This window comes from Ailuropoda melanoleuca, chromosome 2 (genome assembly GCF_002007445.2).
Source record: "Ailuropoda melanoleuca isolate Jingjing chromosome 2, ASM200744v2, whole genome shotgun sequence".
Taxonomy (NCBI): Eukaryota; Metazoa; Chordata; class Mammalia; order Carnivora; family Ursidae; genus Ailuropoda; species Ailuropoda melanoleuca.
The window spans coordinates 60,030,298-60,054,783 of NC_048219.1; the positions used below are offsets into that span (position 1 = coordinate 60,030,298).

General features: G+C 44.5%; 1 long non-coding RNA gene across 2 annotated transcripts in view; it reads left to right on the top strand.

Moving 5' to 3' along the window:
• Positions 1-3,534: 3,534 nt before the first annotated feature.
• Positions 3,535-24,486, top strand: part of LOC105238984 — a 25,919-nt gene continuing 4,967 nt past the window's right edge. Inside the window, exons 1-6 of one of the 2 annotated variants that reach the window (XR_004623301.1) lie at positions 3,535-3,594; positions 3,702-4,961; positions 13,522-13,630; positions 14,240-14,511; positions 15,987-16,214; positions 20,005-20,244. This is a non-coding gene — a long non-coding RNA (uncharacterized LOC105238984). The remainder of the gene's footprint in view (positions 3,595-3,701; positions 4,962-13,521; positions 13,631-14,239; positions 14,512-15,986; positions 16,215-20,004; positions 20,245-24,486) is intronic. The other variant, XR_002143355.2, reaches the window with a different exon arrangement.

Here is a 24,486-nt window from a genome sequence, read left to right on the forward strand (position 1 = left end):
AAGTCTGGCTGCCTCACAGCATTGATTTCAAACCGGAGTTGACCTCTCCTCTCTGTCACTGTCCTGATGTGTGTATTGGAGCAAATCCTTTCTCTCCTCAAGTCATTGTCTCCCCATCTGTAAAACGGGCAGCAGGGAGGGGATACCCACCTTAAGGGCTGTTGTGAAGGTTAGTAGTGTGATGCATACAATGTGCCTAGCTCAGTGCTTGCACTCAAGAGATTTTCTAGCATCATGATGACTGTGAACTGAGCTCTGGGTAATGTAAGAAGTAGCCTCCGGTATTGTACGTTTTCCTGAAGCCAACATGAATTTAACACCTAGAGGTACTAGACTTTGTCTTACAAGCAGTAAGCTTGTAGCTTTGCCCCGGAGGAGCTGGTGCTTGCCAGGAGAGTCACAGGGAAGCAGTGCCAGTGGGCAGCATGATGAGCAAGGTAGCGAGTGCGTAAACACGGTTCTCTGGAAAGACAGGCTTTCCCACCAACTGCATTTTCTAAGCACACTCCGGGTATCAGACACTGTTCTAGGTGCTGAAGGATCAAAAATGAATATGATCCCTGTTTTTAAAAAATTCCTAATCTGACAGGAAAAGACAGCCAAGTATTCAAGAGCTAGAATCCTTTATAAGAGCCCACACTACACATGAGTGCAAGGGGACGTGTGGTCAGATTCACCCGGAGATAGATAGGTACGGTTTCTGGAGGTAAACCTGAGCTGAGTCTTGACGCATGTGACGCCCCTGGCAGAAATGAGAGGACTGAGGGAGAGCTTTCTGGGTGGGTCCAGAAGCCTACAGCACCACACGGTGTCAGGGAGGGACCACGTGCCATCACGGGGAGGCAGGTGCAGATGGGAAGCCGTGGTGGATCAGCTTGCAGGCGTCCCACGCCAGCGAGCTCTTGAGCTCGTCCTTCAGGCAGTGGGAAATGGGAAAGAATTTAAGCCCACCCTCAGTTACACCCAAAGCCTAGATAATCTTACAAAGTCTGCCTGAGAGCTTCCTCTCTGTTTTCAAATCCTTGTGAAAAGAAAAAACTACCATCTGGTCCTGCAGAAAACCAAAAGCTGCAAGGGGAAAGCGTCGTGGGCAGACTGACAATGCCCAGAGCAGACTTGGCGGCGCACAATGAGACTCACAAACACAGTGTTGCTGAACTTGTCCTTGGCATTAGGACACCTCGGGGAAACCACCCAGCGGACTCATTCTCCTCTGTCCCTGCCTCTTCCTCCTCTTTCACACCCTAGTTTCTTCCTTTGTTTTGCTGCCATTTTTTTTTTAATAGCCCAGCTAATTGCTGGAAACTTGTCCTGTTTCAAGTCTGGAAAGTCAAAAGGAAACCATTCAAACTGAACTCTAAGTGTGAGTCTAAGGACATAACTCTCCTCTTTCCTCTGCCCCTGCCCTTGGGGTATGGGGTGATCATTTGGAGGTGCTGTTGATCTCAGGGCACCCGAGGATGTACACACTTTGTATCTGCCCACCCCCTCCGAAGCCTGCTCCTGGGGGAGCCCAGGCTGCCTGCTTGTCCTGTGACCTGGATGGTCCAGACCTGGAGAAGTGGAGGGGGGCGTGGCTCGGCTCAGCCAAGCGTCCCCATCTGACCTCTTGATCTTTTTCTGTCCCCAGAGGAAAGGTGGAGCTTTCCTGCCCACAGAACTTAATTTCCTTTTCCCGTTCTTTACAACACTGCATTCCTGTCCTACCTCCTGGGGAGACTGGGACTTGGTATTTCGTGTGGACAGCCCTCCATGAAATCACTTTTTTCTCAAAACCAAGGGCTTTGATGGGCCTCCAAGGAAAAGCACAGGTTGAAAAGCAAGAGGTCGTCCCCCTCCTCTGCTGGTACCACGTCTTGGTGTATTCCTCACTCCCTTGCCTCCCCCAGGGTGAGACTTAGATCCTGGCAGGACTCCAGGGAGCCTGCCACAGTGGGAGCGTCTCTGTCTCCCACCTTCTCCCTGACCAGACCCAGGGAGCCCCTCCCTCTTCCAACCACTTTCAGACAAAGGGAGCACAGGCCACCTGAGTGTCAAACTGCTCCAGCAATGGCTGTCCACAGGGACCAGGCGACACAACCTGGAAGTGGGGTGAGTCATGCCCAGTGGGACTTACTTGAATCAAAAACATAAAGGAGACCCCAGGAAGCAGGCAAATATCCTCTTCCTCCCTCCTACCAATCATCCCCAAACTCAACTGTTGTGTATGTCCTTCTAGAGACATCCATGTCAGCAAGAAACTGGCTGTGTTTTACCATGAAGCTGTGACCAACTCATTAACCAGTATTCACTTTCCTCCTTCCCTGCCTTGATTATCTTCTTTCCTCATTTTTATAACCCTGACATTGCACTGCCCAAAGAAGCATTAGCAGGTAAGTTTTGCCCCAGACTGTTTTCTAGGGAATCTACTACCAGCAGCCCACTGACTTCTCTCGACCCATTAATTTGGTTGCTTTGTTCCTGGGTTGGTCTGGGCATGTTTTTATCCACCTCTGTCCAACACACTCTAAAACCCCAAAGGACGGGCATTGCTTATTTCTTCCTTGGAGAAGTTCAGATCTACAGATCTCTGGAAAACATTTAGTCAGGAGGAGAGCCATCCAGCACAGTGCTATTATCAAGAGTGGGGGCGAGAGGGAGATAGAGATCATCTAAAATTCCAAAAACCAGAGAGTGATTTTTTAAATGGTACATATTTACAATAAAACACTAGATAGACATTGAAAATTATGTTACAGGCATATTTATTGACAAACTTATTCATGATGTGTCAATTGAAAAAAATCTAAGTACAGTGGGATCTCACTCTTGTAAGAAACAAAAATACATATATCTCTGATTTTAAAAATTTGGGGGTTATATGCCAAATGCAAACAGAAATTGTCAGTTGGGGGTAAGATTAAGAGTGAGTTATCCATTATTCTTTATATGTAACAGTATATTTAATTTTTTCCTCTAAGAAATACATGTTAATTGTGTTTTTTTTAATTTAAAAGGAAAAATGTATCTTGGCCCTGTTGCTCAAAAATGCCTGTTCCTCAAAAATGCACATTCTGCAGTAATAGCTGTAACTTAGAAGGAAAATGCAATGAAGACCCCAGAGAGACTCCAGAAGACTAATGATAACAGACAAGTTTTCATACTCTTTTATTTTTGGTTAATTAAGAGGATATGGTTCATAATTGTTCCAATGACATACATGTGTTGAAGTATAAAGATACTATGTCTATATCTCTCACAAGGGAAAGGGTATAGTATTGTTATTATAACTGTCTTCTCTGAGGCAGCTTGTAAAGTACACCCATGTATTTCATTACTTTATTATAGTCAATCATTGCATTATTCTTTAAAACATCTGTTGCTCCTTGAATGCTTTTTTTGTATGCATTTTAGTTCTTGAGAATTTTTTTTAAAGATTTATTTATTATTTATTTATTTGAGAGTGAGAGAGTGCACCCACACAGGGGAGCGGCAGAGAGATACTCAAGCAGACTCCAAGCTGAGGGAGCCTGACCTGGAGCTTGTTCCCAGGATCCTGAGATCATTGCCCGAGTCGAAACCAAGAGTTGGAGGCTTAACCACTGTGCCAACCAGGTGCCCCTAGTTCTTGAGAATTTTTAAGAACGAACCATTGCATTTGCACAGGGTGGGGCACATGGTGGGCAGTCCATATAGTACACCAAGCTTTGTCCCTTTTTCAGAAACTATGCTGGGTCCCGGAGAATCTGAAGCTAAAGACACGTACTCTTCCCTCCCTGAGCTGGTACGGGCCAAGGACCAGTGAAATGACGTCTGTGGTTGGCTATAGCAAGGATGCTGTGGCCGAGCTCTATGGACCACAGAAGAGTCTGCCATCCAGACCAGGGACTGGCGTGGTCAGGAGACACTTTCCCAGAATAGGTGGCATCTGAGCTGTATGTTGAAGGATGTATGGAAATGAGCCAAAGAAAAGGAGAAAGACATCCCAAGCATAAGCTAGAAGTAGAAGAGAGCAGACCCAGAAACTGGAAAATGAAATCTGTTTATCACTGCTTTCGAGAGCTATCTGCAGTAATGGAAAAGTTCTGTATCTGTGCTGTCCAAAATGGTAGCCACAGTGACATGTGGTTATCAAGCAAGCGAAGAACTGAATTTTAGTTTTATTTCTTTTTTTAAATTTAAATTTAAATAGCCACGTGTGATTAGTGGCTACTGTATTTTTTTAAACACCACTTTATTGAAATATGATTTGATGTGATTTGATGTGGGGTCTGGGAGTGAATGGTCAAGAAAGAATTCTTGAGGCATTTTCAGTAAAAAAAAAAAAAAGGTGGTTTTATTAAAACATGGGGACAGGACACATGGGCAGAAAGACCTGCACTGGGTTTTTTGTTTTTGTTTTGTTTTTAAAGATTTTATTTATTTATTTGAAAGAGAGAGTGAGAGAAAAAGCACGAGCCTGGGGAGAGAGAAGCAGACTCCCCGCTGAGTAGGGAGCCCGATGGGGACTCAATGCGGGGCTCAATCCCAGGAATCTGGGATCATGACCCAAACCAAAGGCAGACACCCAACCAACTGAGCCACCCAGGCACCCCTGCATTGGGGTTTTGAGGAGCTATTAGGTTTATACTTTAAAGTTGGGGGGGAAGAAACAAAGAAGTTTCCAAAAACGATTTCCACATGTTAAGGAAGACTTACAGGATGCTGGAGGTCTGGCTATTGTCAAGCAAAGATTGCTTTTTGCTTTTAGCAAAGCATTAACGCTAACACAGTTGGGAGTTCCTGGAGGAAAGTCATACTCTGCCTGTCTTGAGTATTTGTCGATGGACTGCAAGTTGTAAGGAAATTTAATTTTGTCTTCATCTCCTTTCGCCTTTGTTCTCCACATCATGATTGCAATACAAAAAACTGTGATGAATCGATGTATTCGATTTGATGAGCTCGGAGAAAAGTACACACCTGGGAAATCATCACCTCCAAAGGTTTGCCCCTGCCCTCTTTATTTATTATTATTCTGTGTGTGTGTGTGTGTGTGTGTGTGTGTGTGTGTGTGTGTGATAAGAACAGTTAATGAAAGAGCCGCCCTTGCTACTGTATTGAACAGCACAGCGGCAGGTGAGGTCTGCTGTTATATCCTCATTTTTTCTGGTAAGTTTCATTTTCATTCTAAAGGTGGAAAGGAGGGCACGTGGGTGGCTCAGCCTGTTAAGCGTCTGCCTTTGGCTCAGGTCATGACCCTGGGGTCCTGGGATCGAGCCCCACATCGGCTCCCTGCTCCATGGGGGGCCTGCTTCTCACTCTCTCTTTCCCTCTGCCTGCTGCTCCCCCTGCTGTGCTCTCTCTGTCTGTCAAATAAAGAAATAAAATCTTTAAAATAAATAAATAAAGGTGGAAAAGAGTCCCTGCAAAATTTCAAAACAGAGTAATTACATGAGTAGGCTTAGGGAAAAAAAGATTACTTGTAAATTAGGAAGCAAGGTAATTTGGCCAGTTTTTAGCATGCCTTCATTTTCCATGACCTTCGTAAAGAAGGTGACAAAAAGGAAGCATGTAAAACAAACATCGCCATAAAATTCAACTTTGGAAATGGTCTCACTGTGGAAAAGACCAATTAGCTACCTACAAACCAATCAGTAAAAGATAACCCTCACAGAAGGAACTTGAGTAGATGGCATGAAAAGACCATTCCCCAGAGCCCGCATACAAATGGCCAATTACATGCATAAAACAGGGTTCACCTCACTAGTATCCAAAGTCATTGCAACGAAAATGAGATTCCCATTTTCAACAACCAAATTAGTAAAAGTTTTATTTTGAAGACCATATGTTGTTGAAGATGGAGAGTCACTCTCTTAACTGTCTTTAAGAAAATAAATGTATACATCCATACGTTCCGGAGGCCAGTTTGGCAGTATTTTTAGCAAAAGACTTGAAAATGTTTAATCCCTGTCAGCCAGCTATTCTGTTTCTGGGAATCTGCCATAAAGAAGTGATTAGGGATTCTTGAAAAGATTTATGCCCAACGCTGTCCATGTGTGGGTTACATACAACGGTGAAAAAAATACAACAATATAATTGAGGTTCTCAATAGATTTATTACATAAATTATGATACATCTAACAACTGAGAACCACATAGACATTAAATGTCCTGTTGCATATGAATATTTAACTGCATGGGCAAAATGTGTGGGATATATTTTTTAGTGGAAAAAAATCAAATCCCTATGAGAATGTAAGCTTTCAGAATGTAATATTTGGTTGAATATTAAAAAATTGTAAAATAATACTGAAGGATATTTACCAAAATATTAATGGTATTTATCACTTAGTAGTGATTTGTTACTTAGTAATGGTATTTATCACTTAGGTGATTTTTATTTTCTTCTTTGTTTCTCTATTTTATAATTTTCTACAGTGAAAATCTGTGACATTTAAAATAGAAAAGCATTTATTTAATTTTTTTTTAAGATTTTATTTACTTATTTGAGAGAGATAGAGACAGCCAATGAGAGAGGGAACACAAGCAGGGGGAGTGGGAGAGGAAGAAGCAGGCTCCCAGCAGAGGAGCCTGATGCAGGGCTCGATCCTAGGACCCTGGGATCACGCCCTGAGCCGAAGGCAGATGCTTAAACACTGAGCCACCTAGGAGCCCCGAAAAGCATTTTTTTAAAATCGAGGTTGTTAATTATGTAGGTAGTGTTCAATTAAAAGAGAAGTAATTTAAAGTATGTAATTGCCACACTTCTGTTGTAGTAGATAAAATCATTAAAGTGATGGTAGGCATTTGCCAGTCTAGACTTGTGGACAACAGATCTTTTAAGGAGGCAAAGTGACTTTGGAGTCTTTTCCAGAAACACTTCCCTGCTGTTGGGAGCAGCAGAAGTGCTTTAATTAATCAAGATAAAATGTTTCAACCAGAGATAATTATGTATATGAAGATGATTTTGCAGCCAGATATGTGGATGGTTTATATAAATAGAAGAGAGTTTTCCCCTTGTTAGGTTGTTCCCAATATTTTAACCCTGATGTATCCGGAAAAGAAGAGTACAGTGGCAAGGAAAGCTTCCACCAGAGACTAAACAACAAGAAACCTCAGCTAATCAGAAATTCTTCTGCCTCTGACTTTTAGGAGAGAATGAAAAATCTCGAGAAAGTGACTGTAAATTAAGAATTTCTCATAGCCAACTTTCAGGATATTTCTCAAGGCTTTGACAATTCAGACTAGTCTCCGGACTCTCTCTACATCAGTATTTGTCATTATATCTGATGAAAATAATTCCTAACGGTGAATCTGAAATTCCAGAAGGATTTTTATTATCAACTGAAACAGATTAAATTATGTTCTGTATACTCTACTTACTACACAGAAGGAAGGGAGGGAAGGAGGGAAGGAGGAAGGAAGGAAGGAAGGAGGAAAAAGAGGGAGGGAGGGTAACTTATATATAGACTGGGAATACTGGACTCCATCCGAGGGCTCACAGGTCCGCATCAGAGAACTGGCTTCCAAGGGCTTGGCACATCTCTGTGTAGTCTGGACAGATGTTTAGTATTCCCCTCTGCCCGGTAATTCCCTGGAGGAGTATGAGTCCTGCCACCTCCCTTCTCCTCTAGCTCATCTTGGAGGTTCATAGATTTCTCCATGAATAAGGGTGATGGCTGTGCATCAGAGGTGAACTTCATCACTGAGGGCCAGGTAGGAGGTCCAGAAATGTCAGGGAGACCTGGTAGCTCTGTCCTTAGGAAGGGGATTGGGTTCTGCTCTTTGTGTCTTTATACTGTATCATAGGCGCCACACTTCTCCTTATTGTCTGGGTATATATTAATTTTCTTGTTTATGATATTTTCCCATGCCAGGGTTTATTTATATTTTTTTCAATGTTAAATCGATTTGGGAGGGGCACCTGGGTGGCTCCATCAGTTAAGCATCTGACTCTAGATATCAGCTCAGGTCTGGATCTCAGGGTCATAAATTCAAGCCTGTGTCGAGCTCCACGCTGGCATGGAGACTACTTTAAAAAAAAAAAAAGAAAAAAAATATATATGGATGGATATATTTATTTATTTATTTTGGGGACACCTAGGTGGCTTAGTCAGTTAAGCATCCTACTCTTGATTTCCGCTCAGATCATGATCTCAGGGTCACAAGATCGAGCCTGGTATTGGGCTCTGTGCTGGGCATGGAGCCCACTTAAGAGTCTCTCTCTCCCTCTCCCTCTGCCCCTGCCCCACCCCCACCCCCGGACATGCACACTTGCTCACTTGCTCGCGCTCTCTCCCTAAAAAAAAAAAAAAAGGCTGATAAGACTGATGACATGCCACTCTTTTAAAAATAATTTAAAATGATTTGGGTAATTTTTCTTCAAAAAGGAAAACCCATTTTGTCTTTCCCATTCCTCCTTTCCGATCAGTCAAGCCTCAATCCCTTCCTTCACGTCAGGAGCCTTTCCCTGCTCCTGTCTCCCTCGGTTCCCTCCTGTGATCCGCTGAGGAACCGTCCAGGCAACACTATTCACATACTTCACTCCCAGTTGTGTTTATTGACAGGACTGATTTCTGTTTTGACATTCAGGAACTTCGTTAATTCACAATGACTTCTTCATCTCTCTGGTTCTGGCAGATCCTTAGAGGAAGAAAAGGCCATCTCCTACTTGTAAAGTGACTTGGGTGGGTAATGGGGTGCAGGCCTAGAAGAAGAGATAGAGGGTCGTCAATGACAGACAATGGCAACTAGAGGTCCCAGGAGACTCTCCTGCCGGTTACTATTATGGGACCACACCTGTGTGGGGCGGAACTGGGTATTTTGTGGGTCTCAGTATGAAAGGCCTGTATGAGAGGCCTGTGAAAAAACAGACCTACTTATTTTATTTTTAAGTGTATTTTGAACCTCTGTGATGAATAGACACTGAGACAGAGGCAGTGTAAATTTCATGCAATTTCACGTTTTTGAGAGCTCACTTAGTAAGTCTAATCCTGCCTCAGGGGCAGCAGGACTCATCTGTTGCCCCCCCTCCCTTTTCCTGTGGCTATAATTAGATACCTTGGAGAATTCAAAAGTACAGTGTATAACATTAATTTAAGCTCCACGAAAGCCGAACCTGTCTGCATCCCCAAGGCCTAGTGCTTAGCACATAGTTGATGTTGAATGATTATTTGTTGAATGGGATGAATGAGTGAATGTGGATAATTTATGTGATCACTCCTACCTTTTATTGTGTCAGTAGTTGCTCACCTAGGACATTGTTTCCAAATCATGCCATTGATCTTTGCCTTTGTCTGTGGAAATGACTAAGATCTCCTCGTGGATGAATAATTTAGCCTTAGAGCGCTGCCCCTGAAGGTAGTGCTCTTAAGCCGGCCTTCTGCCTGATGGGGCCGCCGGCTTCTGCGCAGCGCCCTCTGTCGGTACGGCCAGGCAGGTGCGGTTCTGAGCGGTTCTCCGAGCCCAGTCCCAGGCGCGGCATCTCAGTCAGGCAAAGGGAGGGCAAGGGAGCTGGGGGTGCTCCGGCTCCAGATCCCCGGCTCCAGATTCCTTTCTGAAGCTGAGGAAAAGCCAGCTCTGCAGGGTGGAAGGCAAACCTCCTCGTGGAGGCTAAGGAGCTATACCACCTCCCCAGCCTCTTAAACGAGGTGCCTTCTAGGATGGTGTACCCTCTCCACTCACTCCTGCACCCCAAACAAGGGAAACGCAACATGCTGTCATTCTTTCTTCTCCCGAATAAGGTAAACCCGAGTGTGACTTCATCCCCTGACTCTCAAGTAAAGAAAGCTCATCAATGACTTCAACTCCTTTCCCCCAAAAAGTCAAGCTCGAGCATGCATGACCTCCCCTCACATCCAGCAGGGTCAGGCATGAGGTCACTCCCACCCCCATGCCTCTCTTCCACCCTCCTGGCGGCTGACACATTTCCACCCCGACCACGGCCTCTTAGAAGTGGCTCTGCCCAGCGGTGTGGGCGTCTGGCTGGAGGCTGCTTCCTGCCAGCCACGGGGCAAGCCCACCAGTCTGAGAGGCAGCTCCCAGTCAGTGAGGAGTCACATCGCCGTGACTCACCGCCTGTGGCAGAGAATTTTACTCCAGGCTCAACATTGAATACGGCGCTTTGAGGCAAGTCTGGAGCGCAAGTGGAGCCAATTTAGACTGAGAAACTGAAAAGCAAAAGGGAAAATCCAGGGTTGAGAAATTCCTAGAAAAGAAATCACAACCTTGGCCTGGAGGAGAAAGTTGCTTGAGTTGACAGGGCTACTAAGTGGGGAAGGCCTCAGAACTGCCGCAGCTCACAGGCCGGCCAGCACTCAGGAACCTGGCCGTCTGTCCACGTTCCCTGTGTGTCCTTCTGACCTCCCGTGCAGGCTCCAGGGCCCGCCATTGATGAGGGACAATGGCCGGCCCCCGACAGACAGGGCAGCCCAGGTGTGCGTGGGGGACTCAGCATTTAGTGAACAATATTATTTGAATCTGCAGCCCAGATTTCATTCCTAAGAAAGAGGCAAGACAGGGCAGGAGTTAACGTTTGTAAATAAAAAGTCTAGCCGCAAGTGGATAGTCTGGGAGGCTGTGCGTGTGTGGGGGCGGGGGTGTATGGGAACTCGCGGAGCTTTCTGCTCGGTTTTGCGGTGAACATAAAACTGCTCTAAGTAAATCCACTTTTTTTTTAAAGATTTTATTTATTTATTTGACAGAGAGAGAGACAGCCAGCGAGAGAGGGAACACAAGCAGGGGGAGTGGGAGAGGAAGAAGCAGGCTCCCAGCGGAGGAGCCTGATGTGGCTCGATCCTATAACGCCGGGATCACGCCCTGAGCCGAAGGCAGACGCTTAACGACTGAGCCACCCAGGCGCCCCAAAAGTAAATCTACTTTTAAAAATTGGCTGCAACTTCTTTTTTAAGTCTATTCCATGGCCACAGAACCCTGCCTAGCATCATACTGAGGTTAATCCCCGCTCAAGAGGGAGACCGGGTCAGCAGGCCGATAAGCCATTGCGATGATAGGATCCATAGGAAATGTGGCTCTTCCTCTGTCTCACACCTTTGGCATATCCCTATCCCTCGGGTTACAGGTCCTCAGCTGTGTACCATTGCTTTGCATTCTACAGCTAGGAAGAAAGCCATAGCAAATACTTCTGGGAGAGATAGACTCTAACATATGAATAATCTTTTAAGAGATCAATTTTTGCAAAGAAGCTTTTCTAAACCTCAGTTTCTTCACCTGTAAAATGAAGATAACAATATTAAGTGTCCTACAGAGATGTCATACAGATCAGCCTTCAGGAAGTCTTCACCATCCGCCCTATTTAAAGAGCCACAGCCCACCCTCCTGGACCCTCGCCAGTACTTCCTAGCACCCTTCCTCATTTTCTTTTTCTACAAAGCATTTACCATCTTCTCCATGTCATATATTTTACTTTTAAAATTCTCTTTATCTCCCTCTGGAATGTAAATCCCATGAGAGTAGGGATTTTCCTCTGTTTTATTCTATATCCCCAGCATCTGGAACATTTTCTAACATATTATAGTCCTCAGGAAATAGTTATTGGATGAATGATTCCTGTAAAGGGCTCAGCAATACGGTCATCGTTGCCAAGTGTGTGATGCACATTGGGTATGTTTATTTGCATTATTCCATGCTGCAAGGTTCTAAGAGTAAAAAATGAAGTTCCTGAGAGGAGAGGAAGGGATGCAGACAAGAGAGAATTAGTGAAGACCCAGGAAAACAACAATGCGTGTGGCATCGTGTTGCTTCTGTGGGTTGGGCCTATGGATGTGGGTGCGTGAATGGCTCCATGCCAGGCCCCCCGAATAACTTGCAGTGCCACCATATAAGGATGGTTCATCATGTCTTCATCAGATGATATGTGCACATTAGCCAACTGGTACACCTCTTTTTGATTCTTAGAGCAGAATCTGGTGTGGGTCAATTGTATTTTCCATAGTCATTCTAATCACAAGTGTTAAAAACTTTCAGTATTTCATTTGATGCTTAAAAGGAAATATGAAGAATTGTCCAAAATAAGCTCCAACTAGCTGTGTCACAATAGCACCACCAGGAGGGTGCCGGGCCGTAAGAACCAAAGTGGAAGCTCCGAGGGGCATCAGAGCAAAAGGCTGGAAGTGCTACAGAAGGCAGAGCTGAGCTGTGACAAGCAGCAGCGAAAAAATCATCCTAAGTAGATAGTAAGCTCTCCAGGCATCCTGATAAGGCGTGTTCCTGTTATGTGAGCTCACAGGCCATTTATAGCCCACATCAATCAACAGTCTGCCTTCCATCTTGATGGGAAGTTGGTGCTTTCAAAATGTACTTGCATTACCTCACTTCCTACAACACACACACACACACACACACACACACACGCACACCCAAATCCTTGTTTATCAAGCTCAGTTTTCTTATTGAAATGCTCTGCTGACCCTCAAAAGGGAAAGGAGGAATTCTTCAAAGTCATGATGAAGGTGTCATTGTCTTGATGCTTTGAAAGGACCTGAGTGAAATTATTTGTTTGGTTTCTTCATCTCAGCTCCTACTTTCGTCACATGGAGGTCCACTCAAGCTCCACTCAAGGAGGCCAGGAGCTGAGCTAGTTGTGGGCAGTCTGTGAAGTCCAGTGGCTTTCCCAAGGGGGAAGAAGAGAAGTCTTGTGAGACAGCTGTAGGCAAGTGACTCAAGGGGCACAGCCACACATCCAGTGCCTTTGTGTGAACTGTAAAAAGTTGCTTCCTCTAGACCTGTGGATTGGAAAAGTTTCCATATTTCAAGGCTGAAGCATCCCTGAGCCTGGTGAGAGAAGCAGGGCTATATTCTAGCCAATCCCATCCCCTCCCCTTGTTTGGACCTCTCTGTGCGGGACGAAAACAGCCTAACGTGGTGACTGGCTATGTGACGGGGGTGTTGCTGGGCTAGAGGAACATGAAGAACAAAATGCCTGACCCCTACTACATACACCCCACGGATGAGACCTTTTTCCTTTGCAGCCAGAGTTTAGCCTATTGTTGGATCTACTCTAGAAGATGCTAAACTAGTCTTTCTCACACATGCTGCCTCCTAGCCACTAGCCAGCCCTGCTCGAGGCCTGTGATGGTATCAATGCTCAAATTAGGTGGAACTAGGAAGAATGTCTTTCGTGGGTTTAAGGTTGAACACGTAACTTAAAAGGCCAGTTGGAAAGGGACAATGTGGTGTTATGGAAAGGCTGCAGGATATAGAATCAGCTGACTTGGAATGGTGGCTTGATAAGTGTTAACTTGGTGAGGCTGAACTACATTTCCCAGAATTCCCTTCCCTGCATGTTTCCCATTAGAGTGGCCACAAGAAATGTTCTTGGGTGAGATTTGAAGGGGAACAGTTTAGCAATAGCCATTTCATAGATTGCATATGTTGCCACTAATCTGTGGCTCACCTCACTGGTTCCCCCAAACAAGTGTCTTTTATTGCTGGTCTTGCCTTCCCAGAGCACTCCATTGTGAAGCAATTGCTGGGGCTGACCCATCTCTCCCACCCCAACCCAAACTTCCTAGTTAAAATTACTCTTGCATTTTTTTCTGACAGCTAAATAAACCAAGCCCAGTCCCGTCAACTGACTTCCATTTCCTCCCAGGCGAAACAACAGCATTTTCTTAGGGTCTTTGAAGATGGAGCTTTTACACAAAGAAAGGATGTGAGTAAAGCTTGTAGACAGTGGACCAGCTGGTAGAGGAGGTATTTTGGGGTGGTTTCCTCCAAATTGCAACATAACTGGCACCATATGCTCTATTTGGATTCACAATAAAGGTGATTACTTATAACCTTACTAGCAGAGGATATAAATACCTCAAAGAAGACCTCCACTGTTTAAAATCTTTTCCAGCCTTAGGGGCTTGCTGGAATATGGGGCATTCAGACAAGGAGGCCTTTTACCACTCCCTCAGCTCTGTCTGCACCTTCAGTGGAGACGGCCACGCATACACCCTTCCTAAGGTCACTTTCTGCCTTTCATCCTGCTGTATTATCACCCTGTCTTCCATCTATCTTGTCAAAAGTGAACAAAGGGGTTTGAGCTACCCTGGGACAGCTTGACACAGAAAAGATGTCCTATCAAAATGCCAGAATGTCACGATGAACTAGTTTAGAACCAGTATGATGCACCACAGTGGCTCTTCCAAAGTCTGTCTCGGGGGAAAAAATACTGAACATTTGACTCATTCACTGACAATGTGGGAAATTAAATGGGGGAAGAAAAAAAGAGAAAAAGGAAGGAAGCAATAAATGTCTTCCATTTTGCCCATAGGTATCTGATTCAGGGCAGCTCAAGAATCTTGGACTACAGTCAGCTACAATCATGGGTGATTCCCCGAGTGAAGAGGCCAAACACTGGCAAAAACAAAAAACAGATTTGATCCACTGCGTTCCTACCCTAATGGATGCTGAGAAATCGACACTCCATAACCACCCACAAATTTCCTGGTACTGCTTCTGTCATTGCAAAATGCTGGCTCCTTCAAAGTATCATCTCTTGCCCCTGCCAGAGAAAGCCAGTCTTTAAAAGAAACTGAATCCAAGGTCAGTTACTTCCACATAAAGAGACTATTTTGTCAGCTGCCAAAATTCATTTTTCTAATGTACTCTTACCCAATAACTTAAGCCTGGTGTGCTGGGCAGAGTCCAACTTGGGTAATTCCATTCTCCCAACCAAATTCTCCCAAGGAGTTTGAACTGGATATGACATTAGTCTTCACTTCCTCAGCTATCGTATTATTAATAAAAATAACACTTTTCATCCCCAAAGCATGATGGTGATATGAGGATAGAATTTCTAACAAGGGATTATTCTTAAGAATTTAGTGATGAGAGATTCCATTATATAAATTTAGTAAAGTTCTCTGGAAGTCGAGTCTAGATTCATTTATTCAATGAAGAGTTATTAAAGTATAGGCCAGGTGCTGTTCTCAACATAGAGGATTCAGCAGGACAAAGAGAAGGTTTTTGCCCTTAAAAAATAACTATTAGAGAGAGGAGCAGGAATCAGACTATTTAAGTTATGATACAGAGTTTAGATATTATTAGAGATGCAGTTGGAGAGTATTGGTGGCAGGATATGAGCAGATTTGAGGTTTTTTTTAAATAAGATCACCATGAAGAGGAGAAGCCATTCTATAGACTATGTATAGGCCAGGGTCCTAGTCTTCTGCTACTTTCCACTGGAACTGAATCATTCCAGGATCAGCACAACTATTGCTATAATTACCTCCCAACAAGCCTTCAAACAGCATTGAATCTTGGTTAGCTCAAAGGGCCAAGGAGGCCAAAGCCATGGTTTGATCACGTGGCCATCAGCACTACACTGTTCCATGACAATTCCTACCCCTCTTCTTCTCTAGCTGGCTATACTTCATAGAATCCCTTTGCTCATATAGACACCAGACAAGAAGGTAAAAGAGGAAGAATGAGCTCCTCTCCACTGCTCCAAGAGCTGCCTATGATCTGCTGAAGGTAGTTCAGTGGCAAAATCAAGGAGCAAATGTATTTCTGTGTATATGTGACTTTTTGCATGGTGGTGTTCTTGGAAGAGCATTACAATTGACAAAGAATCACTGAAAACTTTCTATTTATTGCCCACCCTGTGAACAGTGACAAATATAAATACAAAAGTCACAGAATCTGAAAATAAGGGGCACGTGGGTGGTGCAGTCAGTTAAGCATCTGACTCTTGATTTGGACTCAAGTCATGGTCTCAGGGTCATGAGATCAAACCCCGTGTCAGGCTCTGAGAGCAGGGAGAGTCTGCTTCTTTCCCTCTCCCTCTACCCCGCCCCTCCATTCTCTCTGTCTCTCTCTCCCTAAAATAAATAAATAAATCTTTTTAAAAAAGGAATCTGAAAATAAAAGGGGACCCTAGTGGTCATGAAGTCCAACCTCCCACCTAATGTAAGATACTTCTATGCAGCCCTGATAAGGAATCTTCCCGTGTTTTATACACCTCCTATGTCAGATGGGGGCCAAATGAATAGCAATTTAATTGCAAATTGTTCTGTTAGCTAGGAAAGATCATCGACTGTGGTACCTATTGCCCAAAGTTGTGGTCTGAAGGATCAAAGGACGGATAAAGTCACATCTTAAAGAGGGGCCAAGGTTAAGACCCGGAAAAAGAGGACCAAATAAGTTTGTCAATCTCAGAAACAAGAGGGAGAATAAAGGATACTGAGTCATACAAGAAGATACCCAGGCTACTGATGAATGAGGAATACAGAGTACATGGATTGGAGGTAAGTAAGTCTGAAGAAATTCCTATGGGTGTGTACAGATTCTCATGAAGGAATTTTTAATACAATTCTCACACAGATTTGTATGATTGTTACCAAGTACTTTTGGAGGGGCTGGAAGGAAATTTATATCCTGCTTCCCCTAAATGGTCACTGCCTCACATGGAAGCCCATTGCATCATTAGGAAGATGAATCGTCTCTGTATCCTCTTCCCTCTGGCTATGGGTCTGCTCTTGCATGACATACAGAGCAAATCTAATTCCTTTTCCTCAAGACAATCCTTCAAATAATTAAACAGTTTTCATGTCCCCTTTCAGTATTTCCTGCCTCAGGCTACACATCCCTAAATTCCTTCGACTCTTCTCAGATGGCCAAACTTCATAGATGCCAAACTTTCAAATTGAAAAGGGCTTCAGAATTCAAGTCCAGATCTCCTTCTTTACCCAGGGGAAAGATGAAGTTTAGGGGGGTGAAGTGCAGCTGGGTAGGGAGCGGGTTCTGCCCGGCATCACCCGGAAGTGGCAGATCCAGAACTTAGACCTGGATCTCTTAATTCCCAGACCAGTGTTTTCCCCATATCTTTCAACAACCCTTCCTATTCCACTTCCCTTCTCTGGATTTACTCCAGATTCTTAGATTTCTTCTTTAAATGTAGCCCCTGATGCCAAACCCACTTGCATATGTGTTCCGACCAGCCAAGGGAATAAGGCAATTGTTATCTACCTTACAGTAAACTCTATACATCCATTGAGGCTGTTATGATTGCTTTAGGTTTCTTTGGCAGACCCTGATGATTCATATTGCGTATGTAATTAATTAAAACCATTTGTATGTTTCTCTTTAACTTGAAATATGTCAAGAAAGATACTTTTCACCTTGTACTAGAATGGTTCACTTTTAATTTAACTTAGGTATAGGATTTTATATCGAATACTCCTAAATATCTCTTTGTTGGTTTAGATATATTCTTTTACCTGGTTTAGGTATTTTTGAATGCTGATTTTCCTATCAGGCCTATTAAGTAACCACCCACATTTTATGATATACATACACTCAACAAGCACACTGTAGCAAAGATAGTTCTTCCCAAATATGCCATGTCCTCCCCTACTTTTCTCAGGCTCTGTTGTAATTGGGTTGGGGCCATGTGACTACCTCTGGCCAACAGATTGTGAATGACGGTGATGTCACTTCTGGGCCAAGTCATTAAAGAGCCAGTGCGATCCTTTTCTTCTATTCACCTGATATAGAGATCTTGCAGGCCACATGGTCTAGATGCCATAACTTCAGAAGAGTTTATGTGAGCCCGTGGCAATCCATTAAAGACCGTTAACAGTATTTCATTAAAGTCTCCACATCCAGCTAACAATTCAATTTATTGCCCAAAGACATCATAAAAGACTGAATTAAATGCCTTGTTAAAATTCAAATATATGAAGTCCCAAGGAGCACGGTAATCCATTGTAGGATTTTAAGCGTGGGTGTGAATTTTGAATTTTAGATATGCACGGGAGTGGGGTGTGGTAGGAAGGAGCTAGGACTAGAAGGAGAGGCAGCTAAGAGGTTGACTTTTTTTTTTTTTTATTCGACAGAGATAGAGACAGCCAGCGAGAGAGGGAACACAAGCAGGGGGAGTGGGAGAGGAAGAAGCAGGCTCATAGCAGAGGAGCCTGATGTGGGGCTTGATCCCGTAACACTGGGATCACGCCCTGAGCCAAAGGCAGACGCTTAACCANGAAGCAGGCTCATAGCAGAGGAGCCTGATGTGGGGCTTGATCCCGTAACACTGGGATCACGCCCTGAGCCAAAGGCAGACGCTTAACCACTGTGCCACCCAGGCGCCCCTAAGAGGTTGACTTTTGAATGTCTGGAAGGGGAATGGGGTGACTGCAGACAATATGATCTTACTAAGAACAAAGTTTTGTCAGTTACTTCATGTCCACTCTTGCCAGTGTTGCTAAGCCAGCGTAGCAGAGAAATAACCAAGTCCACAGTCCTGAGCCTGGCTCTGGCCTGCCACTCAGCTAGTCCTGCTCCATTCTCCTTCTCTCTTCCAGCCATTTGTACACTTTTCCATTTACTTTGATGCCTTGAGGATTCCCTCTGATGCTGAGCTTTTGCACAAGTCCTTCCTTCTGTTCAGAATGCTTTCTTACCCTGTCCCCCTTTCCAGCCTAATTCCTCAAACTTCAAATTTCAAGTTTTTCAGGGAGTCTTCTGAACCTCCCCCCACAACTAAGTTAGATCTCTTGGTTTAGACCATTTGGCCCATACCCTTCCCTTTTCAGAACATTCAGTACCCCTAAAATCACCACTTCTTACAAAATCACTTGCTCTCTCCTTGAGACTAAAAGTTCTTTGAGGGCAAAGGCTATCTCTGTCACCACTGAGAACTTAGCGCTCAGTAGATATTCAAATAACATTGGTTGAATGGGATTATCTAATCATTTGTTCTGGAAACGTGCCAGAACTCAATGCTAAACTAAATGGATTGCAAACTGTAGTATCTCCTCTTCTTATCCTCTGCCCTTCTCCATATTCAGGGTATTTCCTCTTTCCGGCAAGGCTCCTCAGGGTTGACCCACAGTGATTCGTTCAGGTTTCTGGGGTTGTGGTTGCTCTGGTGCAGGGATCTACGAACTGCAGCCCAGCCCAAATCTGGCTAGCTGCCTGTTTCATAAATAAAGCTTCATTAGAACAGAGGTACACCTGTTTGTTTCTAAATCACTAACGGCTACCTTCACACTACGAAAGCAGAGTCTAGTAGTTGCAACAAGACCAGTTGGCCTGCAAAGCCTAAAATACTACCTGGACAGAAAAAATTTACCAACTGCTAGTCTCATATAAATATTTGAACTCATTGAAGACAGCTAGGTGATTTCTTCCTGTCATCTCATCTATATTTGGCTTCTTTTCCTTTTTTCCCTTTTATCTGCCTTTACAATTTGAGATGTACTCTTTCTATTAAGGATCTGTAACAAAATAGACAGATGCCTACTGTCACCTGCTGACATACCTTCTGCTCCATAATAGTGTCTCTTCCACGTTTGTCTTTTTATAATAAAAATCATTTATTAAAAACAAAAATCAGTATTTATTCAATTCACATTTTCTTTTCACAGTTTTATTGAGGTATATTTGTGGGTTTTTAAAGATTTTATTTATTGAGGTGTCTGGGTGGCTCAGTCGGTTAAGTGTCTGACTCTTGATTTCAGCTTAGGTCATGATCTCAGAGGTGTGAGATCCAGCCCCACATCGGGCTCTGTGCTCAGTACAGAATCTGCTTGTCCCTCTCCCTCTGCTCCTCTCCCCACACACATGCTCTAATAAATATTTATTTTTAGAGAGAGAGAGAGAGAATGTGCATGAACAGGGGGAGGGGCAATAGGAAGGGGGAAAGAATCTCAAGCAGACTCCGAGCTGCACCCCACACAGGGCTCGATCTCATGACCCCGAGATCATGACCTGATCCGAAATCAAGAGTTGGAGGCTTAATAGACTGAGCCACCCAGGCGCCTCTCTCAAACTTGAGAGTTTTGAGAGCATGTCAGAACGGCTCTCAGATTTTGGACTCTCAGGTGAGAATCTACTACCTTTCTACAGTTCCCCGACCAATTCTCCCACTTGGTCAGTGTTATGGGTTGAAATATGTCCCCCCAAAGAAACAAGGTGAAGTCCTAATCCCCAGTACCTCAAAATGTAACCTTTTTTGGAAATAGGGTGTTTGTAGAGGTAAACAAGTTAAAAAGAGATCATAATCTAATAATAATGATCTCTTTATCTCCAACAAAGAGGAGAAATTTGGACACAGAGACAGACACACCATAGAAAGGATGCCATATGAACCTGCGAGCAGAGACGGGGTGAGCATCTGCAAGCTGATGAACAGCAAAGATCGGGAACAAGCCCGAAGAAGCTAGAGAGAGCACAGAATGGATTCCTCCTCCAAGGCTTCAGAGGGAACCAATCTTGCTGACACCTTGATCTTGGACTTCTAGCCTCTGGAACTGCGAGACTACATGTTTCTGTTGTGTAAGTCACCCAATTTTGTGATACTTTGTTACAGCTGCCCTAGCAAATGAATATAGTCCACAGATGCAAGAGTTTGCCCGCTGATTCCAATATGAACTCTCCTCATTTTCCTGGGTCTGCCTGCTCTAGTTCATCCCATCAGAGCCCATTGTTATCCCACTAAAGATTCTCAGACTTGAGACCTAACCTCCAGATGTTTTTGTTTCGGTGACTGGAAGGTGAAGTCTAGGAATCTAATTTTTATTAAGCCCTGCAGGCAATTTTGAGGTATGAAAGTAGGAAGGACTTAACAGACTTCTGTAGCTGAGTCTCCTTCCTGGCCCCAGGTCCTTAGCCCCTCTGAAAACTGAGCTCAGCCAGGATCGAATGGCCCCAGTGGCAGCCAGTGGGGTCTTGTGCTGCCTGGTTTTCCTCGGGTGCCCATCCTCAAGACCAGGCCTAGGCTGGGGGCCTGCTATTCCCTCATTCCCTTGTTAGCCCTCCCCCTGACCCTAGACCCCAGACTGGTGGCTAGGCCACTAAACCTTGAGGACAGATCTCCCAAATGACTGACTGCTCACTCTCCTGCTTCTTGAATGCATCCTACCCTCAGTTTCCAACCATGCTCTGGTCATTTTGGGGGACTCTTGTGCCCAGCATGGGAAATATTCTCAGGAACTGGTACCTGACTTATGAAGGGCCCTTCCCTGCCCTCTAGACCCTGGACATACCAACCTGGCCGCATCTCCATAGCCAAGCTCAGCATCTCTTTGGGTGGCTCACTGTGCTAGATCTTGTACTATACGCATCCCTTCTGGCTTTCATGTTAGGCTTACAATCCAATGAGGGATACAAAAGGTACACGGATGCACATTATCTATGAGTACAGGGTTCTAAGGGCACAGAGATGGAGCACCTGACCAGGGTCTGGAGGGTTTGGAGGAATGGAAAGCAGCTTGAAGAAGTTCCCATTTAGAACCAAGACCAAATAAATAAATAAGTAAATAAATTTATTATGTAATATACCCATATATATTATTAACATATGTTATATATAATATTAATATTATATATGACAGCACATAATGCTAACATATAAACATACAGCAATATATTATTAACATATATCAATATAATGTTAAGACTATCATATATTATCAATATATTACTTATTATAATTAATAATTATTAATGTTAATGGGTTTGGGAGGAGGAGGAGATCTTCAGGCTCAAGAACCAGAGAGAGGGGCGCCTGGGTGGCACAGCAGTTAAGCGTCTGCCTTTGGCTCAGGGCATGATTCCAGCATTATGGGATCGAGCCCCACATCAGGCTCCTCCGCTATGAGCCTGCTTCTTCCTCTCCCACTCCCCCTGCTTGTGTTCCCTCTCTCGCTGGCTGTCTCTATCTCTGTTGAATAAATAAATAAATAAAATCTTAAAAAAAAAAAAAAAGGACCAGAGAGAGCATGATGTTTCTGCTAAAAGCTAGTAGATGGAGGGGTGGGCAGGAGGCAAGGGTTTCCCAGCCCCATCCTGTCCCGCAGGAGATCTTTTCCAGAAGAAAGGTAAAACTGACAGATCACTCACATCAGTCATATTTGAGAACACGTTCCCTGTTCAGCAAAGCATACCAGCACCTGCATGAGGGAAAGTGGGTGGATGCACTTGAACTGACCCTCAGCCCATCTGTCCCTCTTTCCATCTCTGACTCTCCTCTTGTCTGCTCTCTCCATCTTCCCAATTTAATTTCTCTTCCACGTGACTCAACCAGCCTCGCGAGCCACAAAAATAATCTGTTATTGTTATAGGCGGCAGTTTTCTCAGACTTCAGCTGGCAGCGCCTTCAACCTGATGTAGGGAAAATCTGAGGGATAGCACCTTGGCCACAGCCCTGCACCACCCTTCCCCCATCCCTAACCATTCCGGATGGTCTTTACAGGCGGCCTGCAACGAAATTAATACCTTCTTGGAATTAAATAACAAGAAGTTTCTAGCAATCTAGATTTGACACTAACCACTCAAGAACTTGAGACACGGCACATAAGACTGGGCGTGAAAGACTATCCCCCAGTCCCAGGAATTTGAACTTGCCTGTGATGTAAGTCTTAGCTGGGACAGCTTGGGGCAGATGCTCCCTTGAACTGCCGGTTATACCTTCCCATTTAAAGGACTATTAATCAGCACAACATGGCAGCTAATATGGAAAGCGAATGGTAAAAAGGAAAGGCAATCATTTCCTCACTAAACAAAAGAAGAGATAGAAATCTGAGCAACACAATCTGGCACTGATTGAAAGTAAATTACCAGCTGATTAGATGGCTGTAAATACAGGGAGAGAAGCCTCAACAGGCAGCTGGATTGCGCAAGGAAGAGGGAAATTAGAGAGGGCACGGGAGGTGCTGAGCACAGACAGGGCTCGGCAAAGAGGAACAGTGGCAGCTCTGTACCGCCAAGATTACAGAAGCAGGAAGGGACCCGTAGGAAGTGTTCTGTAGATGGAGCCGGAGGGAAAGCATAGCCCCCACCTCCCACTCCGGTCTCCCAGCCCCACATCCCTAATGAGCCTGAAGGACGAATGTTTGTTATTGCAACACAGGAAGTATCAATGACTTCTGTTCAGTGAGGAAAACCTGTTTTAGGTTATGTGCAATCTGGAAGCTTCTCACTTCCTACCATAAAAGCCACTCTCATAAAAACCACTCACATCCCTGCAGTCTACAGAGACGGAGTCCACGCAGATGTCAGTGAGAGATACCATCCCCCAAATAGCAGCTGGGCCTGTTTCTGCAGAGGCAAGCGCTGAAGGAAGCAAGCCCCTATGAACTGAGGGCTCTCTGCAATTAGTAGAAGGAGCTTGCCACAAGGAAGGACAGAGTAATGTAACTAGGAAACTAGGTTCTCCTGTGCGTACCAAAGAGATCCCCTCCTCCTCTGGCAAATTGGAGAGAGTCGGGCCAGACAGGGAGGAGGTGGTTGGGGCAGAAATGGTGGGGGAGAAGGAGGATGGCTGTAATTTTTGCATTAGTGATGGAAGTGAGTTTAGCAAAGGACAGACAGTGGATGCCTTAGTCCCATGAGGATTACTGTTTCCACAGCCCTGAGCCTTGCCCTGCAAGCTTCTGTAATCCCTAAGCAAGGCAGCTGTGTGCTCTCATTGTCCAAGGAGAGAATACAGAAAGAATACATAGCTGTTGGGTTAGCTCAGCAACACTCCACCCTCATTTTCTTTGGGTTCCAGCCCGTAGGCCCTGGAGATGCTCTCACAGGAAGGAACGACTGGGGGACATGGAAACCAATGACCATATCAGCTACAGTTTGCATTTGGGACCAACTTTTAGATGAGGACAGAAATGCAACTGGGTTCACTTCATCTGGTGTTAACATGAGCGTTAACATGCCAAATATCTGAGTCACTGACTAAAAATAAGAACAGATTGGAGAACTAAAGGGCGTGACTGGGAGGAAGAGTGATGCTGAAGAAAAGGATGAGGAACTCATGTTGACAGCTGCTTCCCTAACGGACAAGAAATATGAAGAGCAGACGCTGCAGAGTGTGAGGGTTCTTTGTTTTGTTATTCGGTTTTTTAAAGATTTATTTATTTATTTTAGAAAGAGAGAGTGCATGAGCAGGGGGAGGAGCAAAGGGAGAGAGAGAGAGAAGCAGACTCCCAGCTGAGCATAGAGCCCGATGAGGGACTCAGCCGAGGGGCTCACTCTCACGACCCTGAGATCACGACCTGAACTGAAATCAAGAGTTGGACACTTCACTGACTGCACTCCCCAGGCACCCCTCGGAGTGCAAGGTTTTAAAAGACCTTTGAAACAACCATCCTTTTTTGCACCACCCCATCCTCCCCCCCCACTCGGAACAATTCCCACCAGTGCTGGTAAGAGGTGTGTTTCCAGTAATCCCTCAAGTTCATTCAATCCTCCGTCTCTGACAAAGTCGAGGTGAGGATTGAGGGAATGAAGTAAACAGCTGGTTCTCACAGACTCAAGAAGTACAACTCCTTCCTTCAGGCATCTCTGTTCTGTTTTCCTCAAGACAGCAGAGGAATCCCAAGAAGCTACAGTGGGCCCTAAAGGAGCCAATGGGAAGCATCGAGTCTACCTCGTTCCTAGGAGTCTAGGTTGGAACAAAGTGTATCAGTGCGCCTTGCACCAGTTTATGCACATAGTTTCTTCTCTGTAGCCAGAAAGTAAAAGTAAAAGTATATCCTGGGCAAGAAACATTTAACAAGGTAATACTTCAGAACTGCTTTG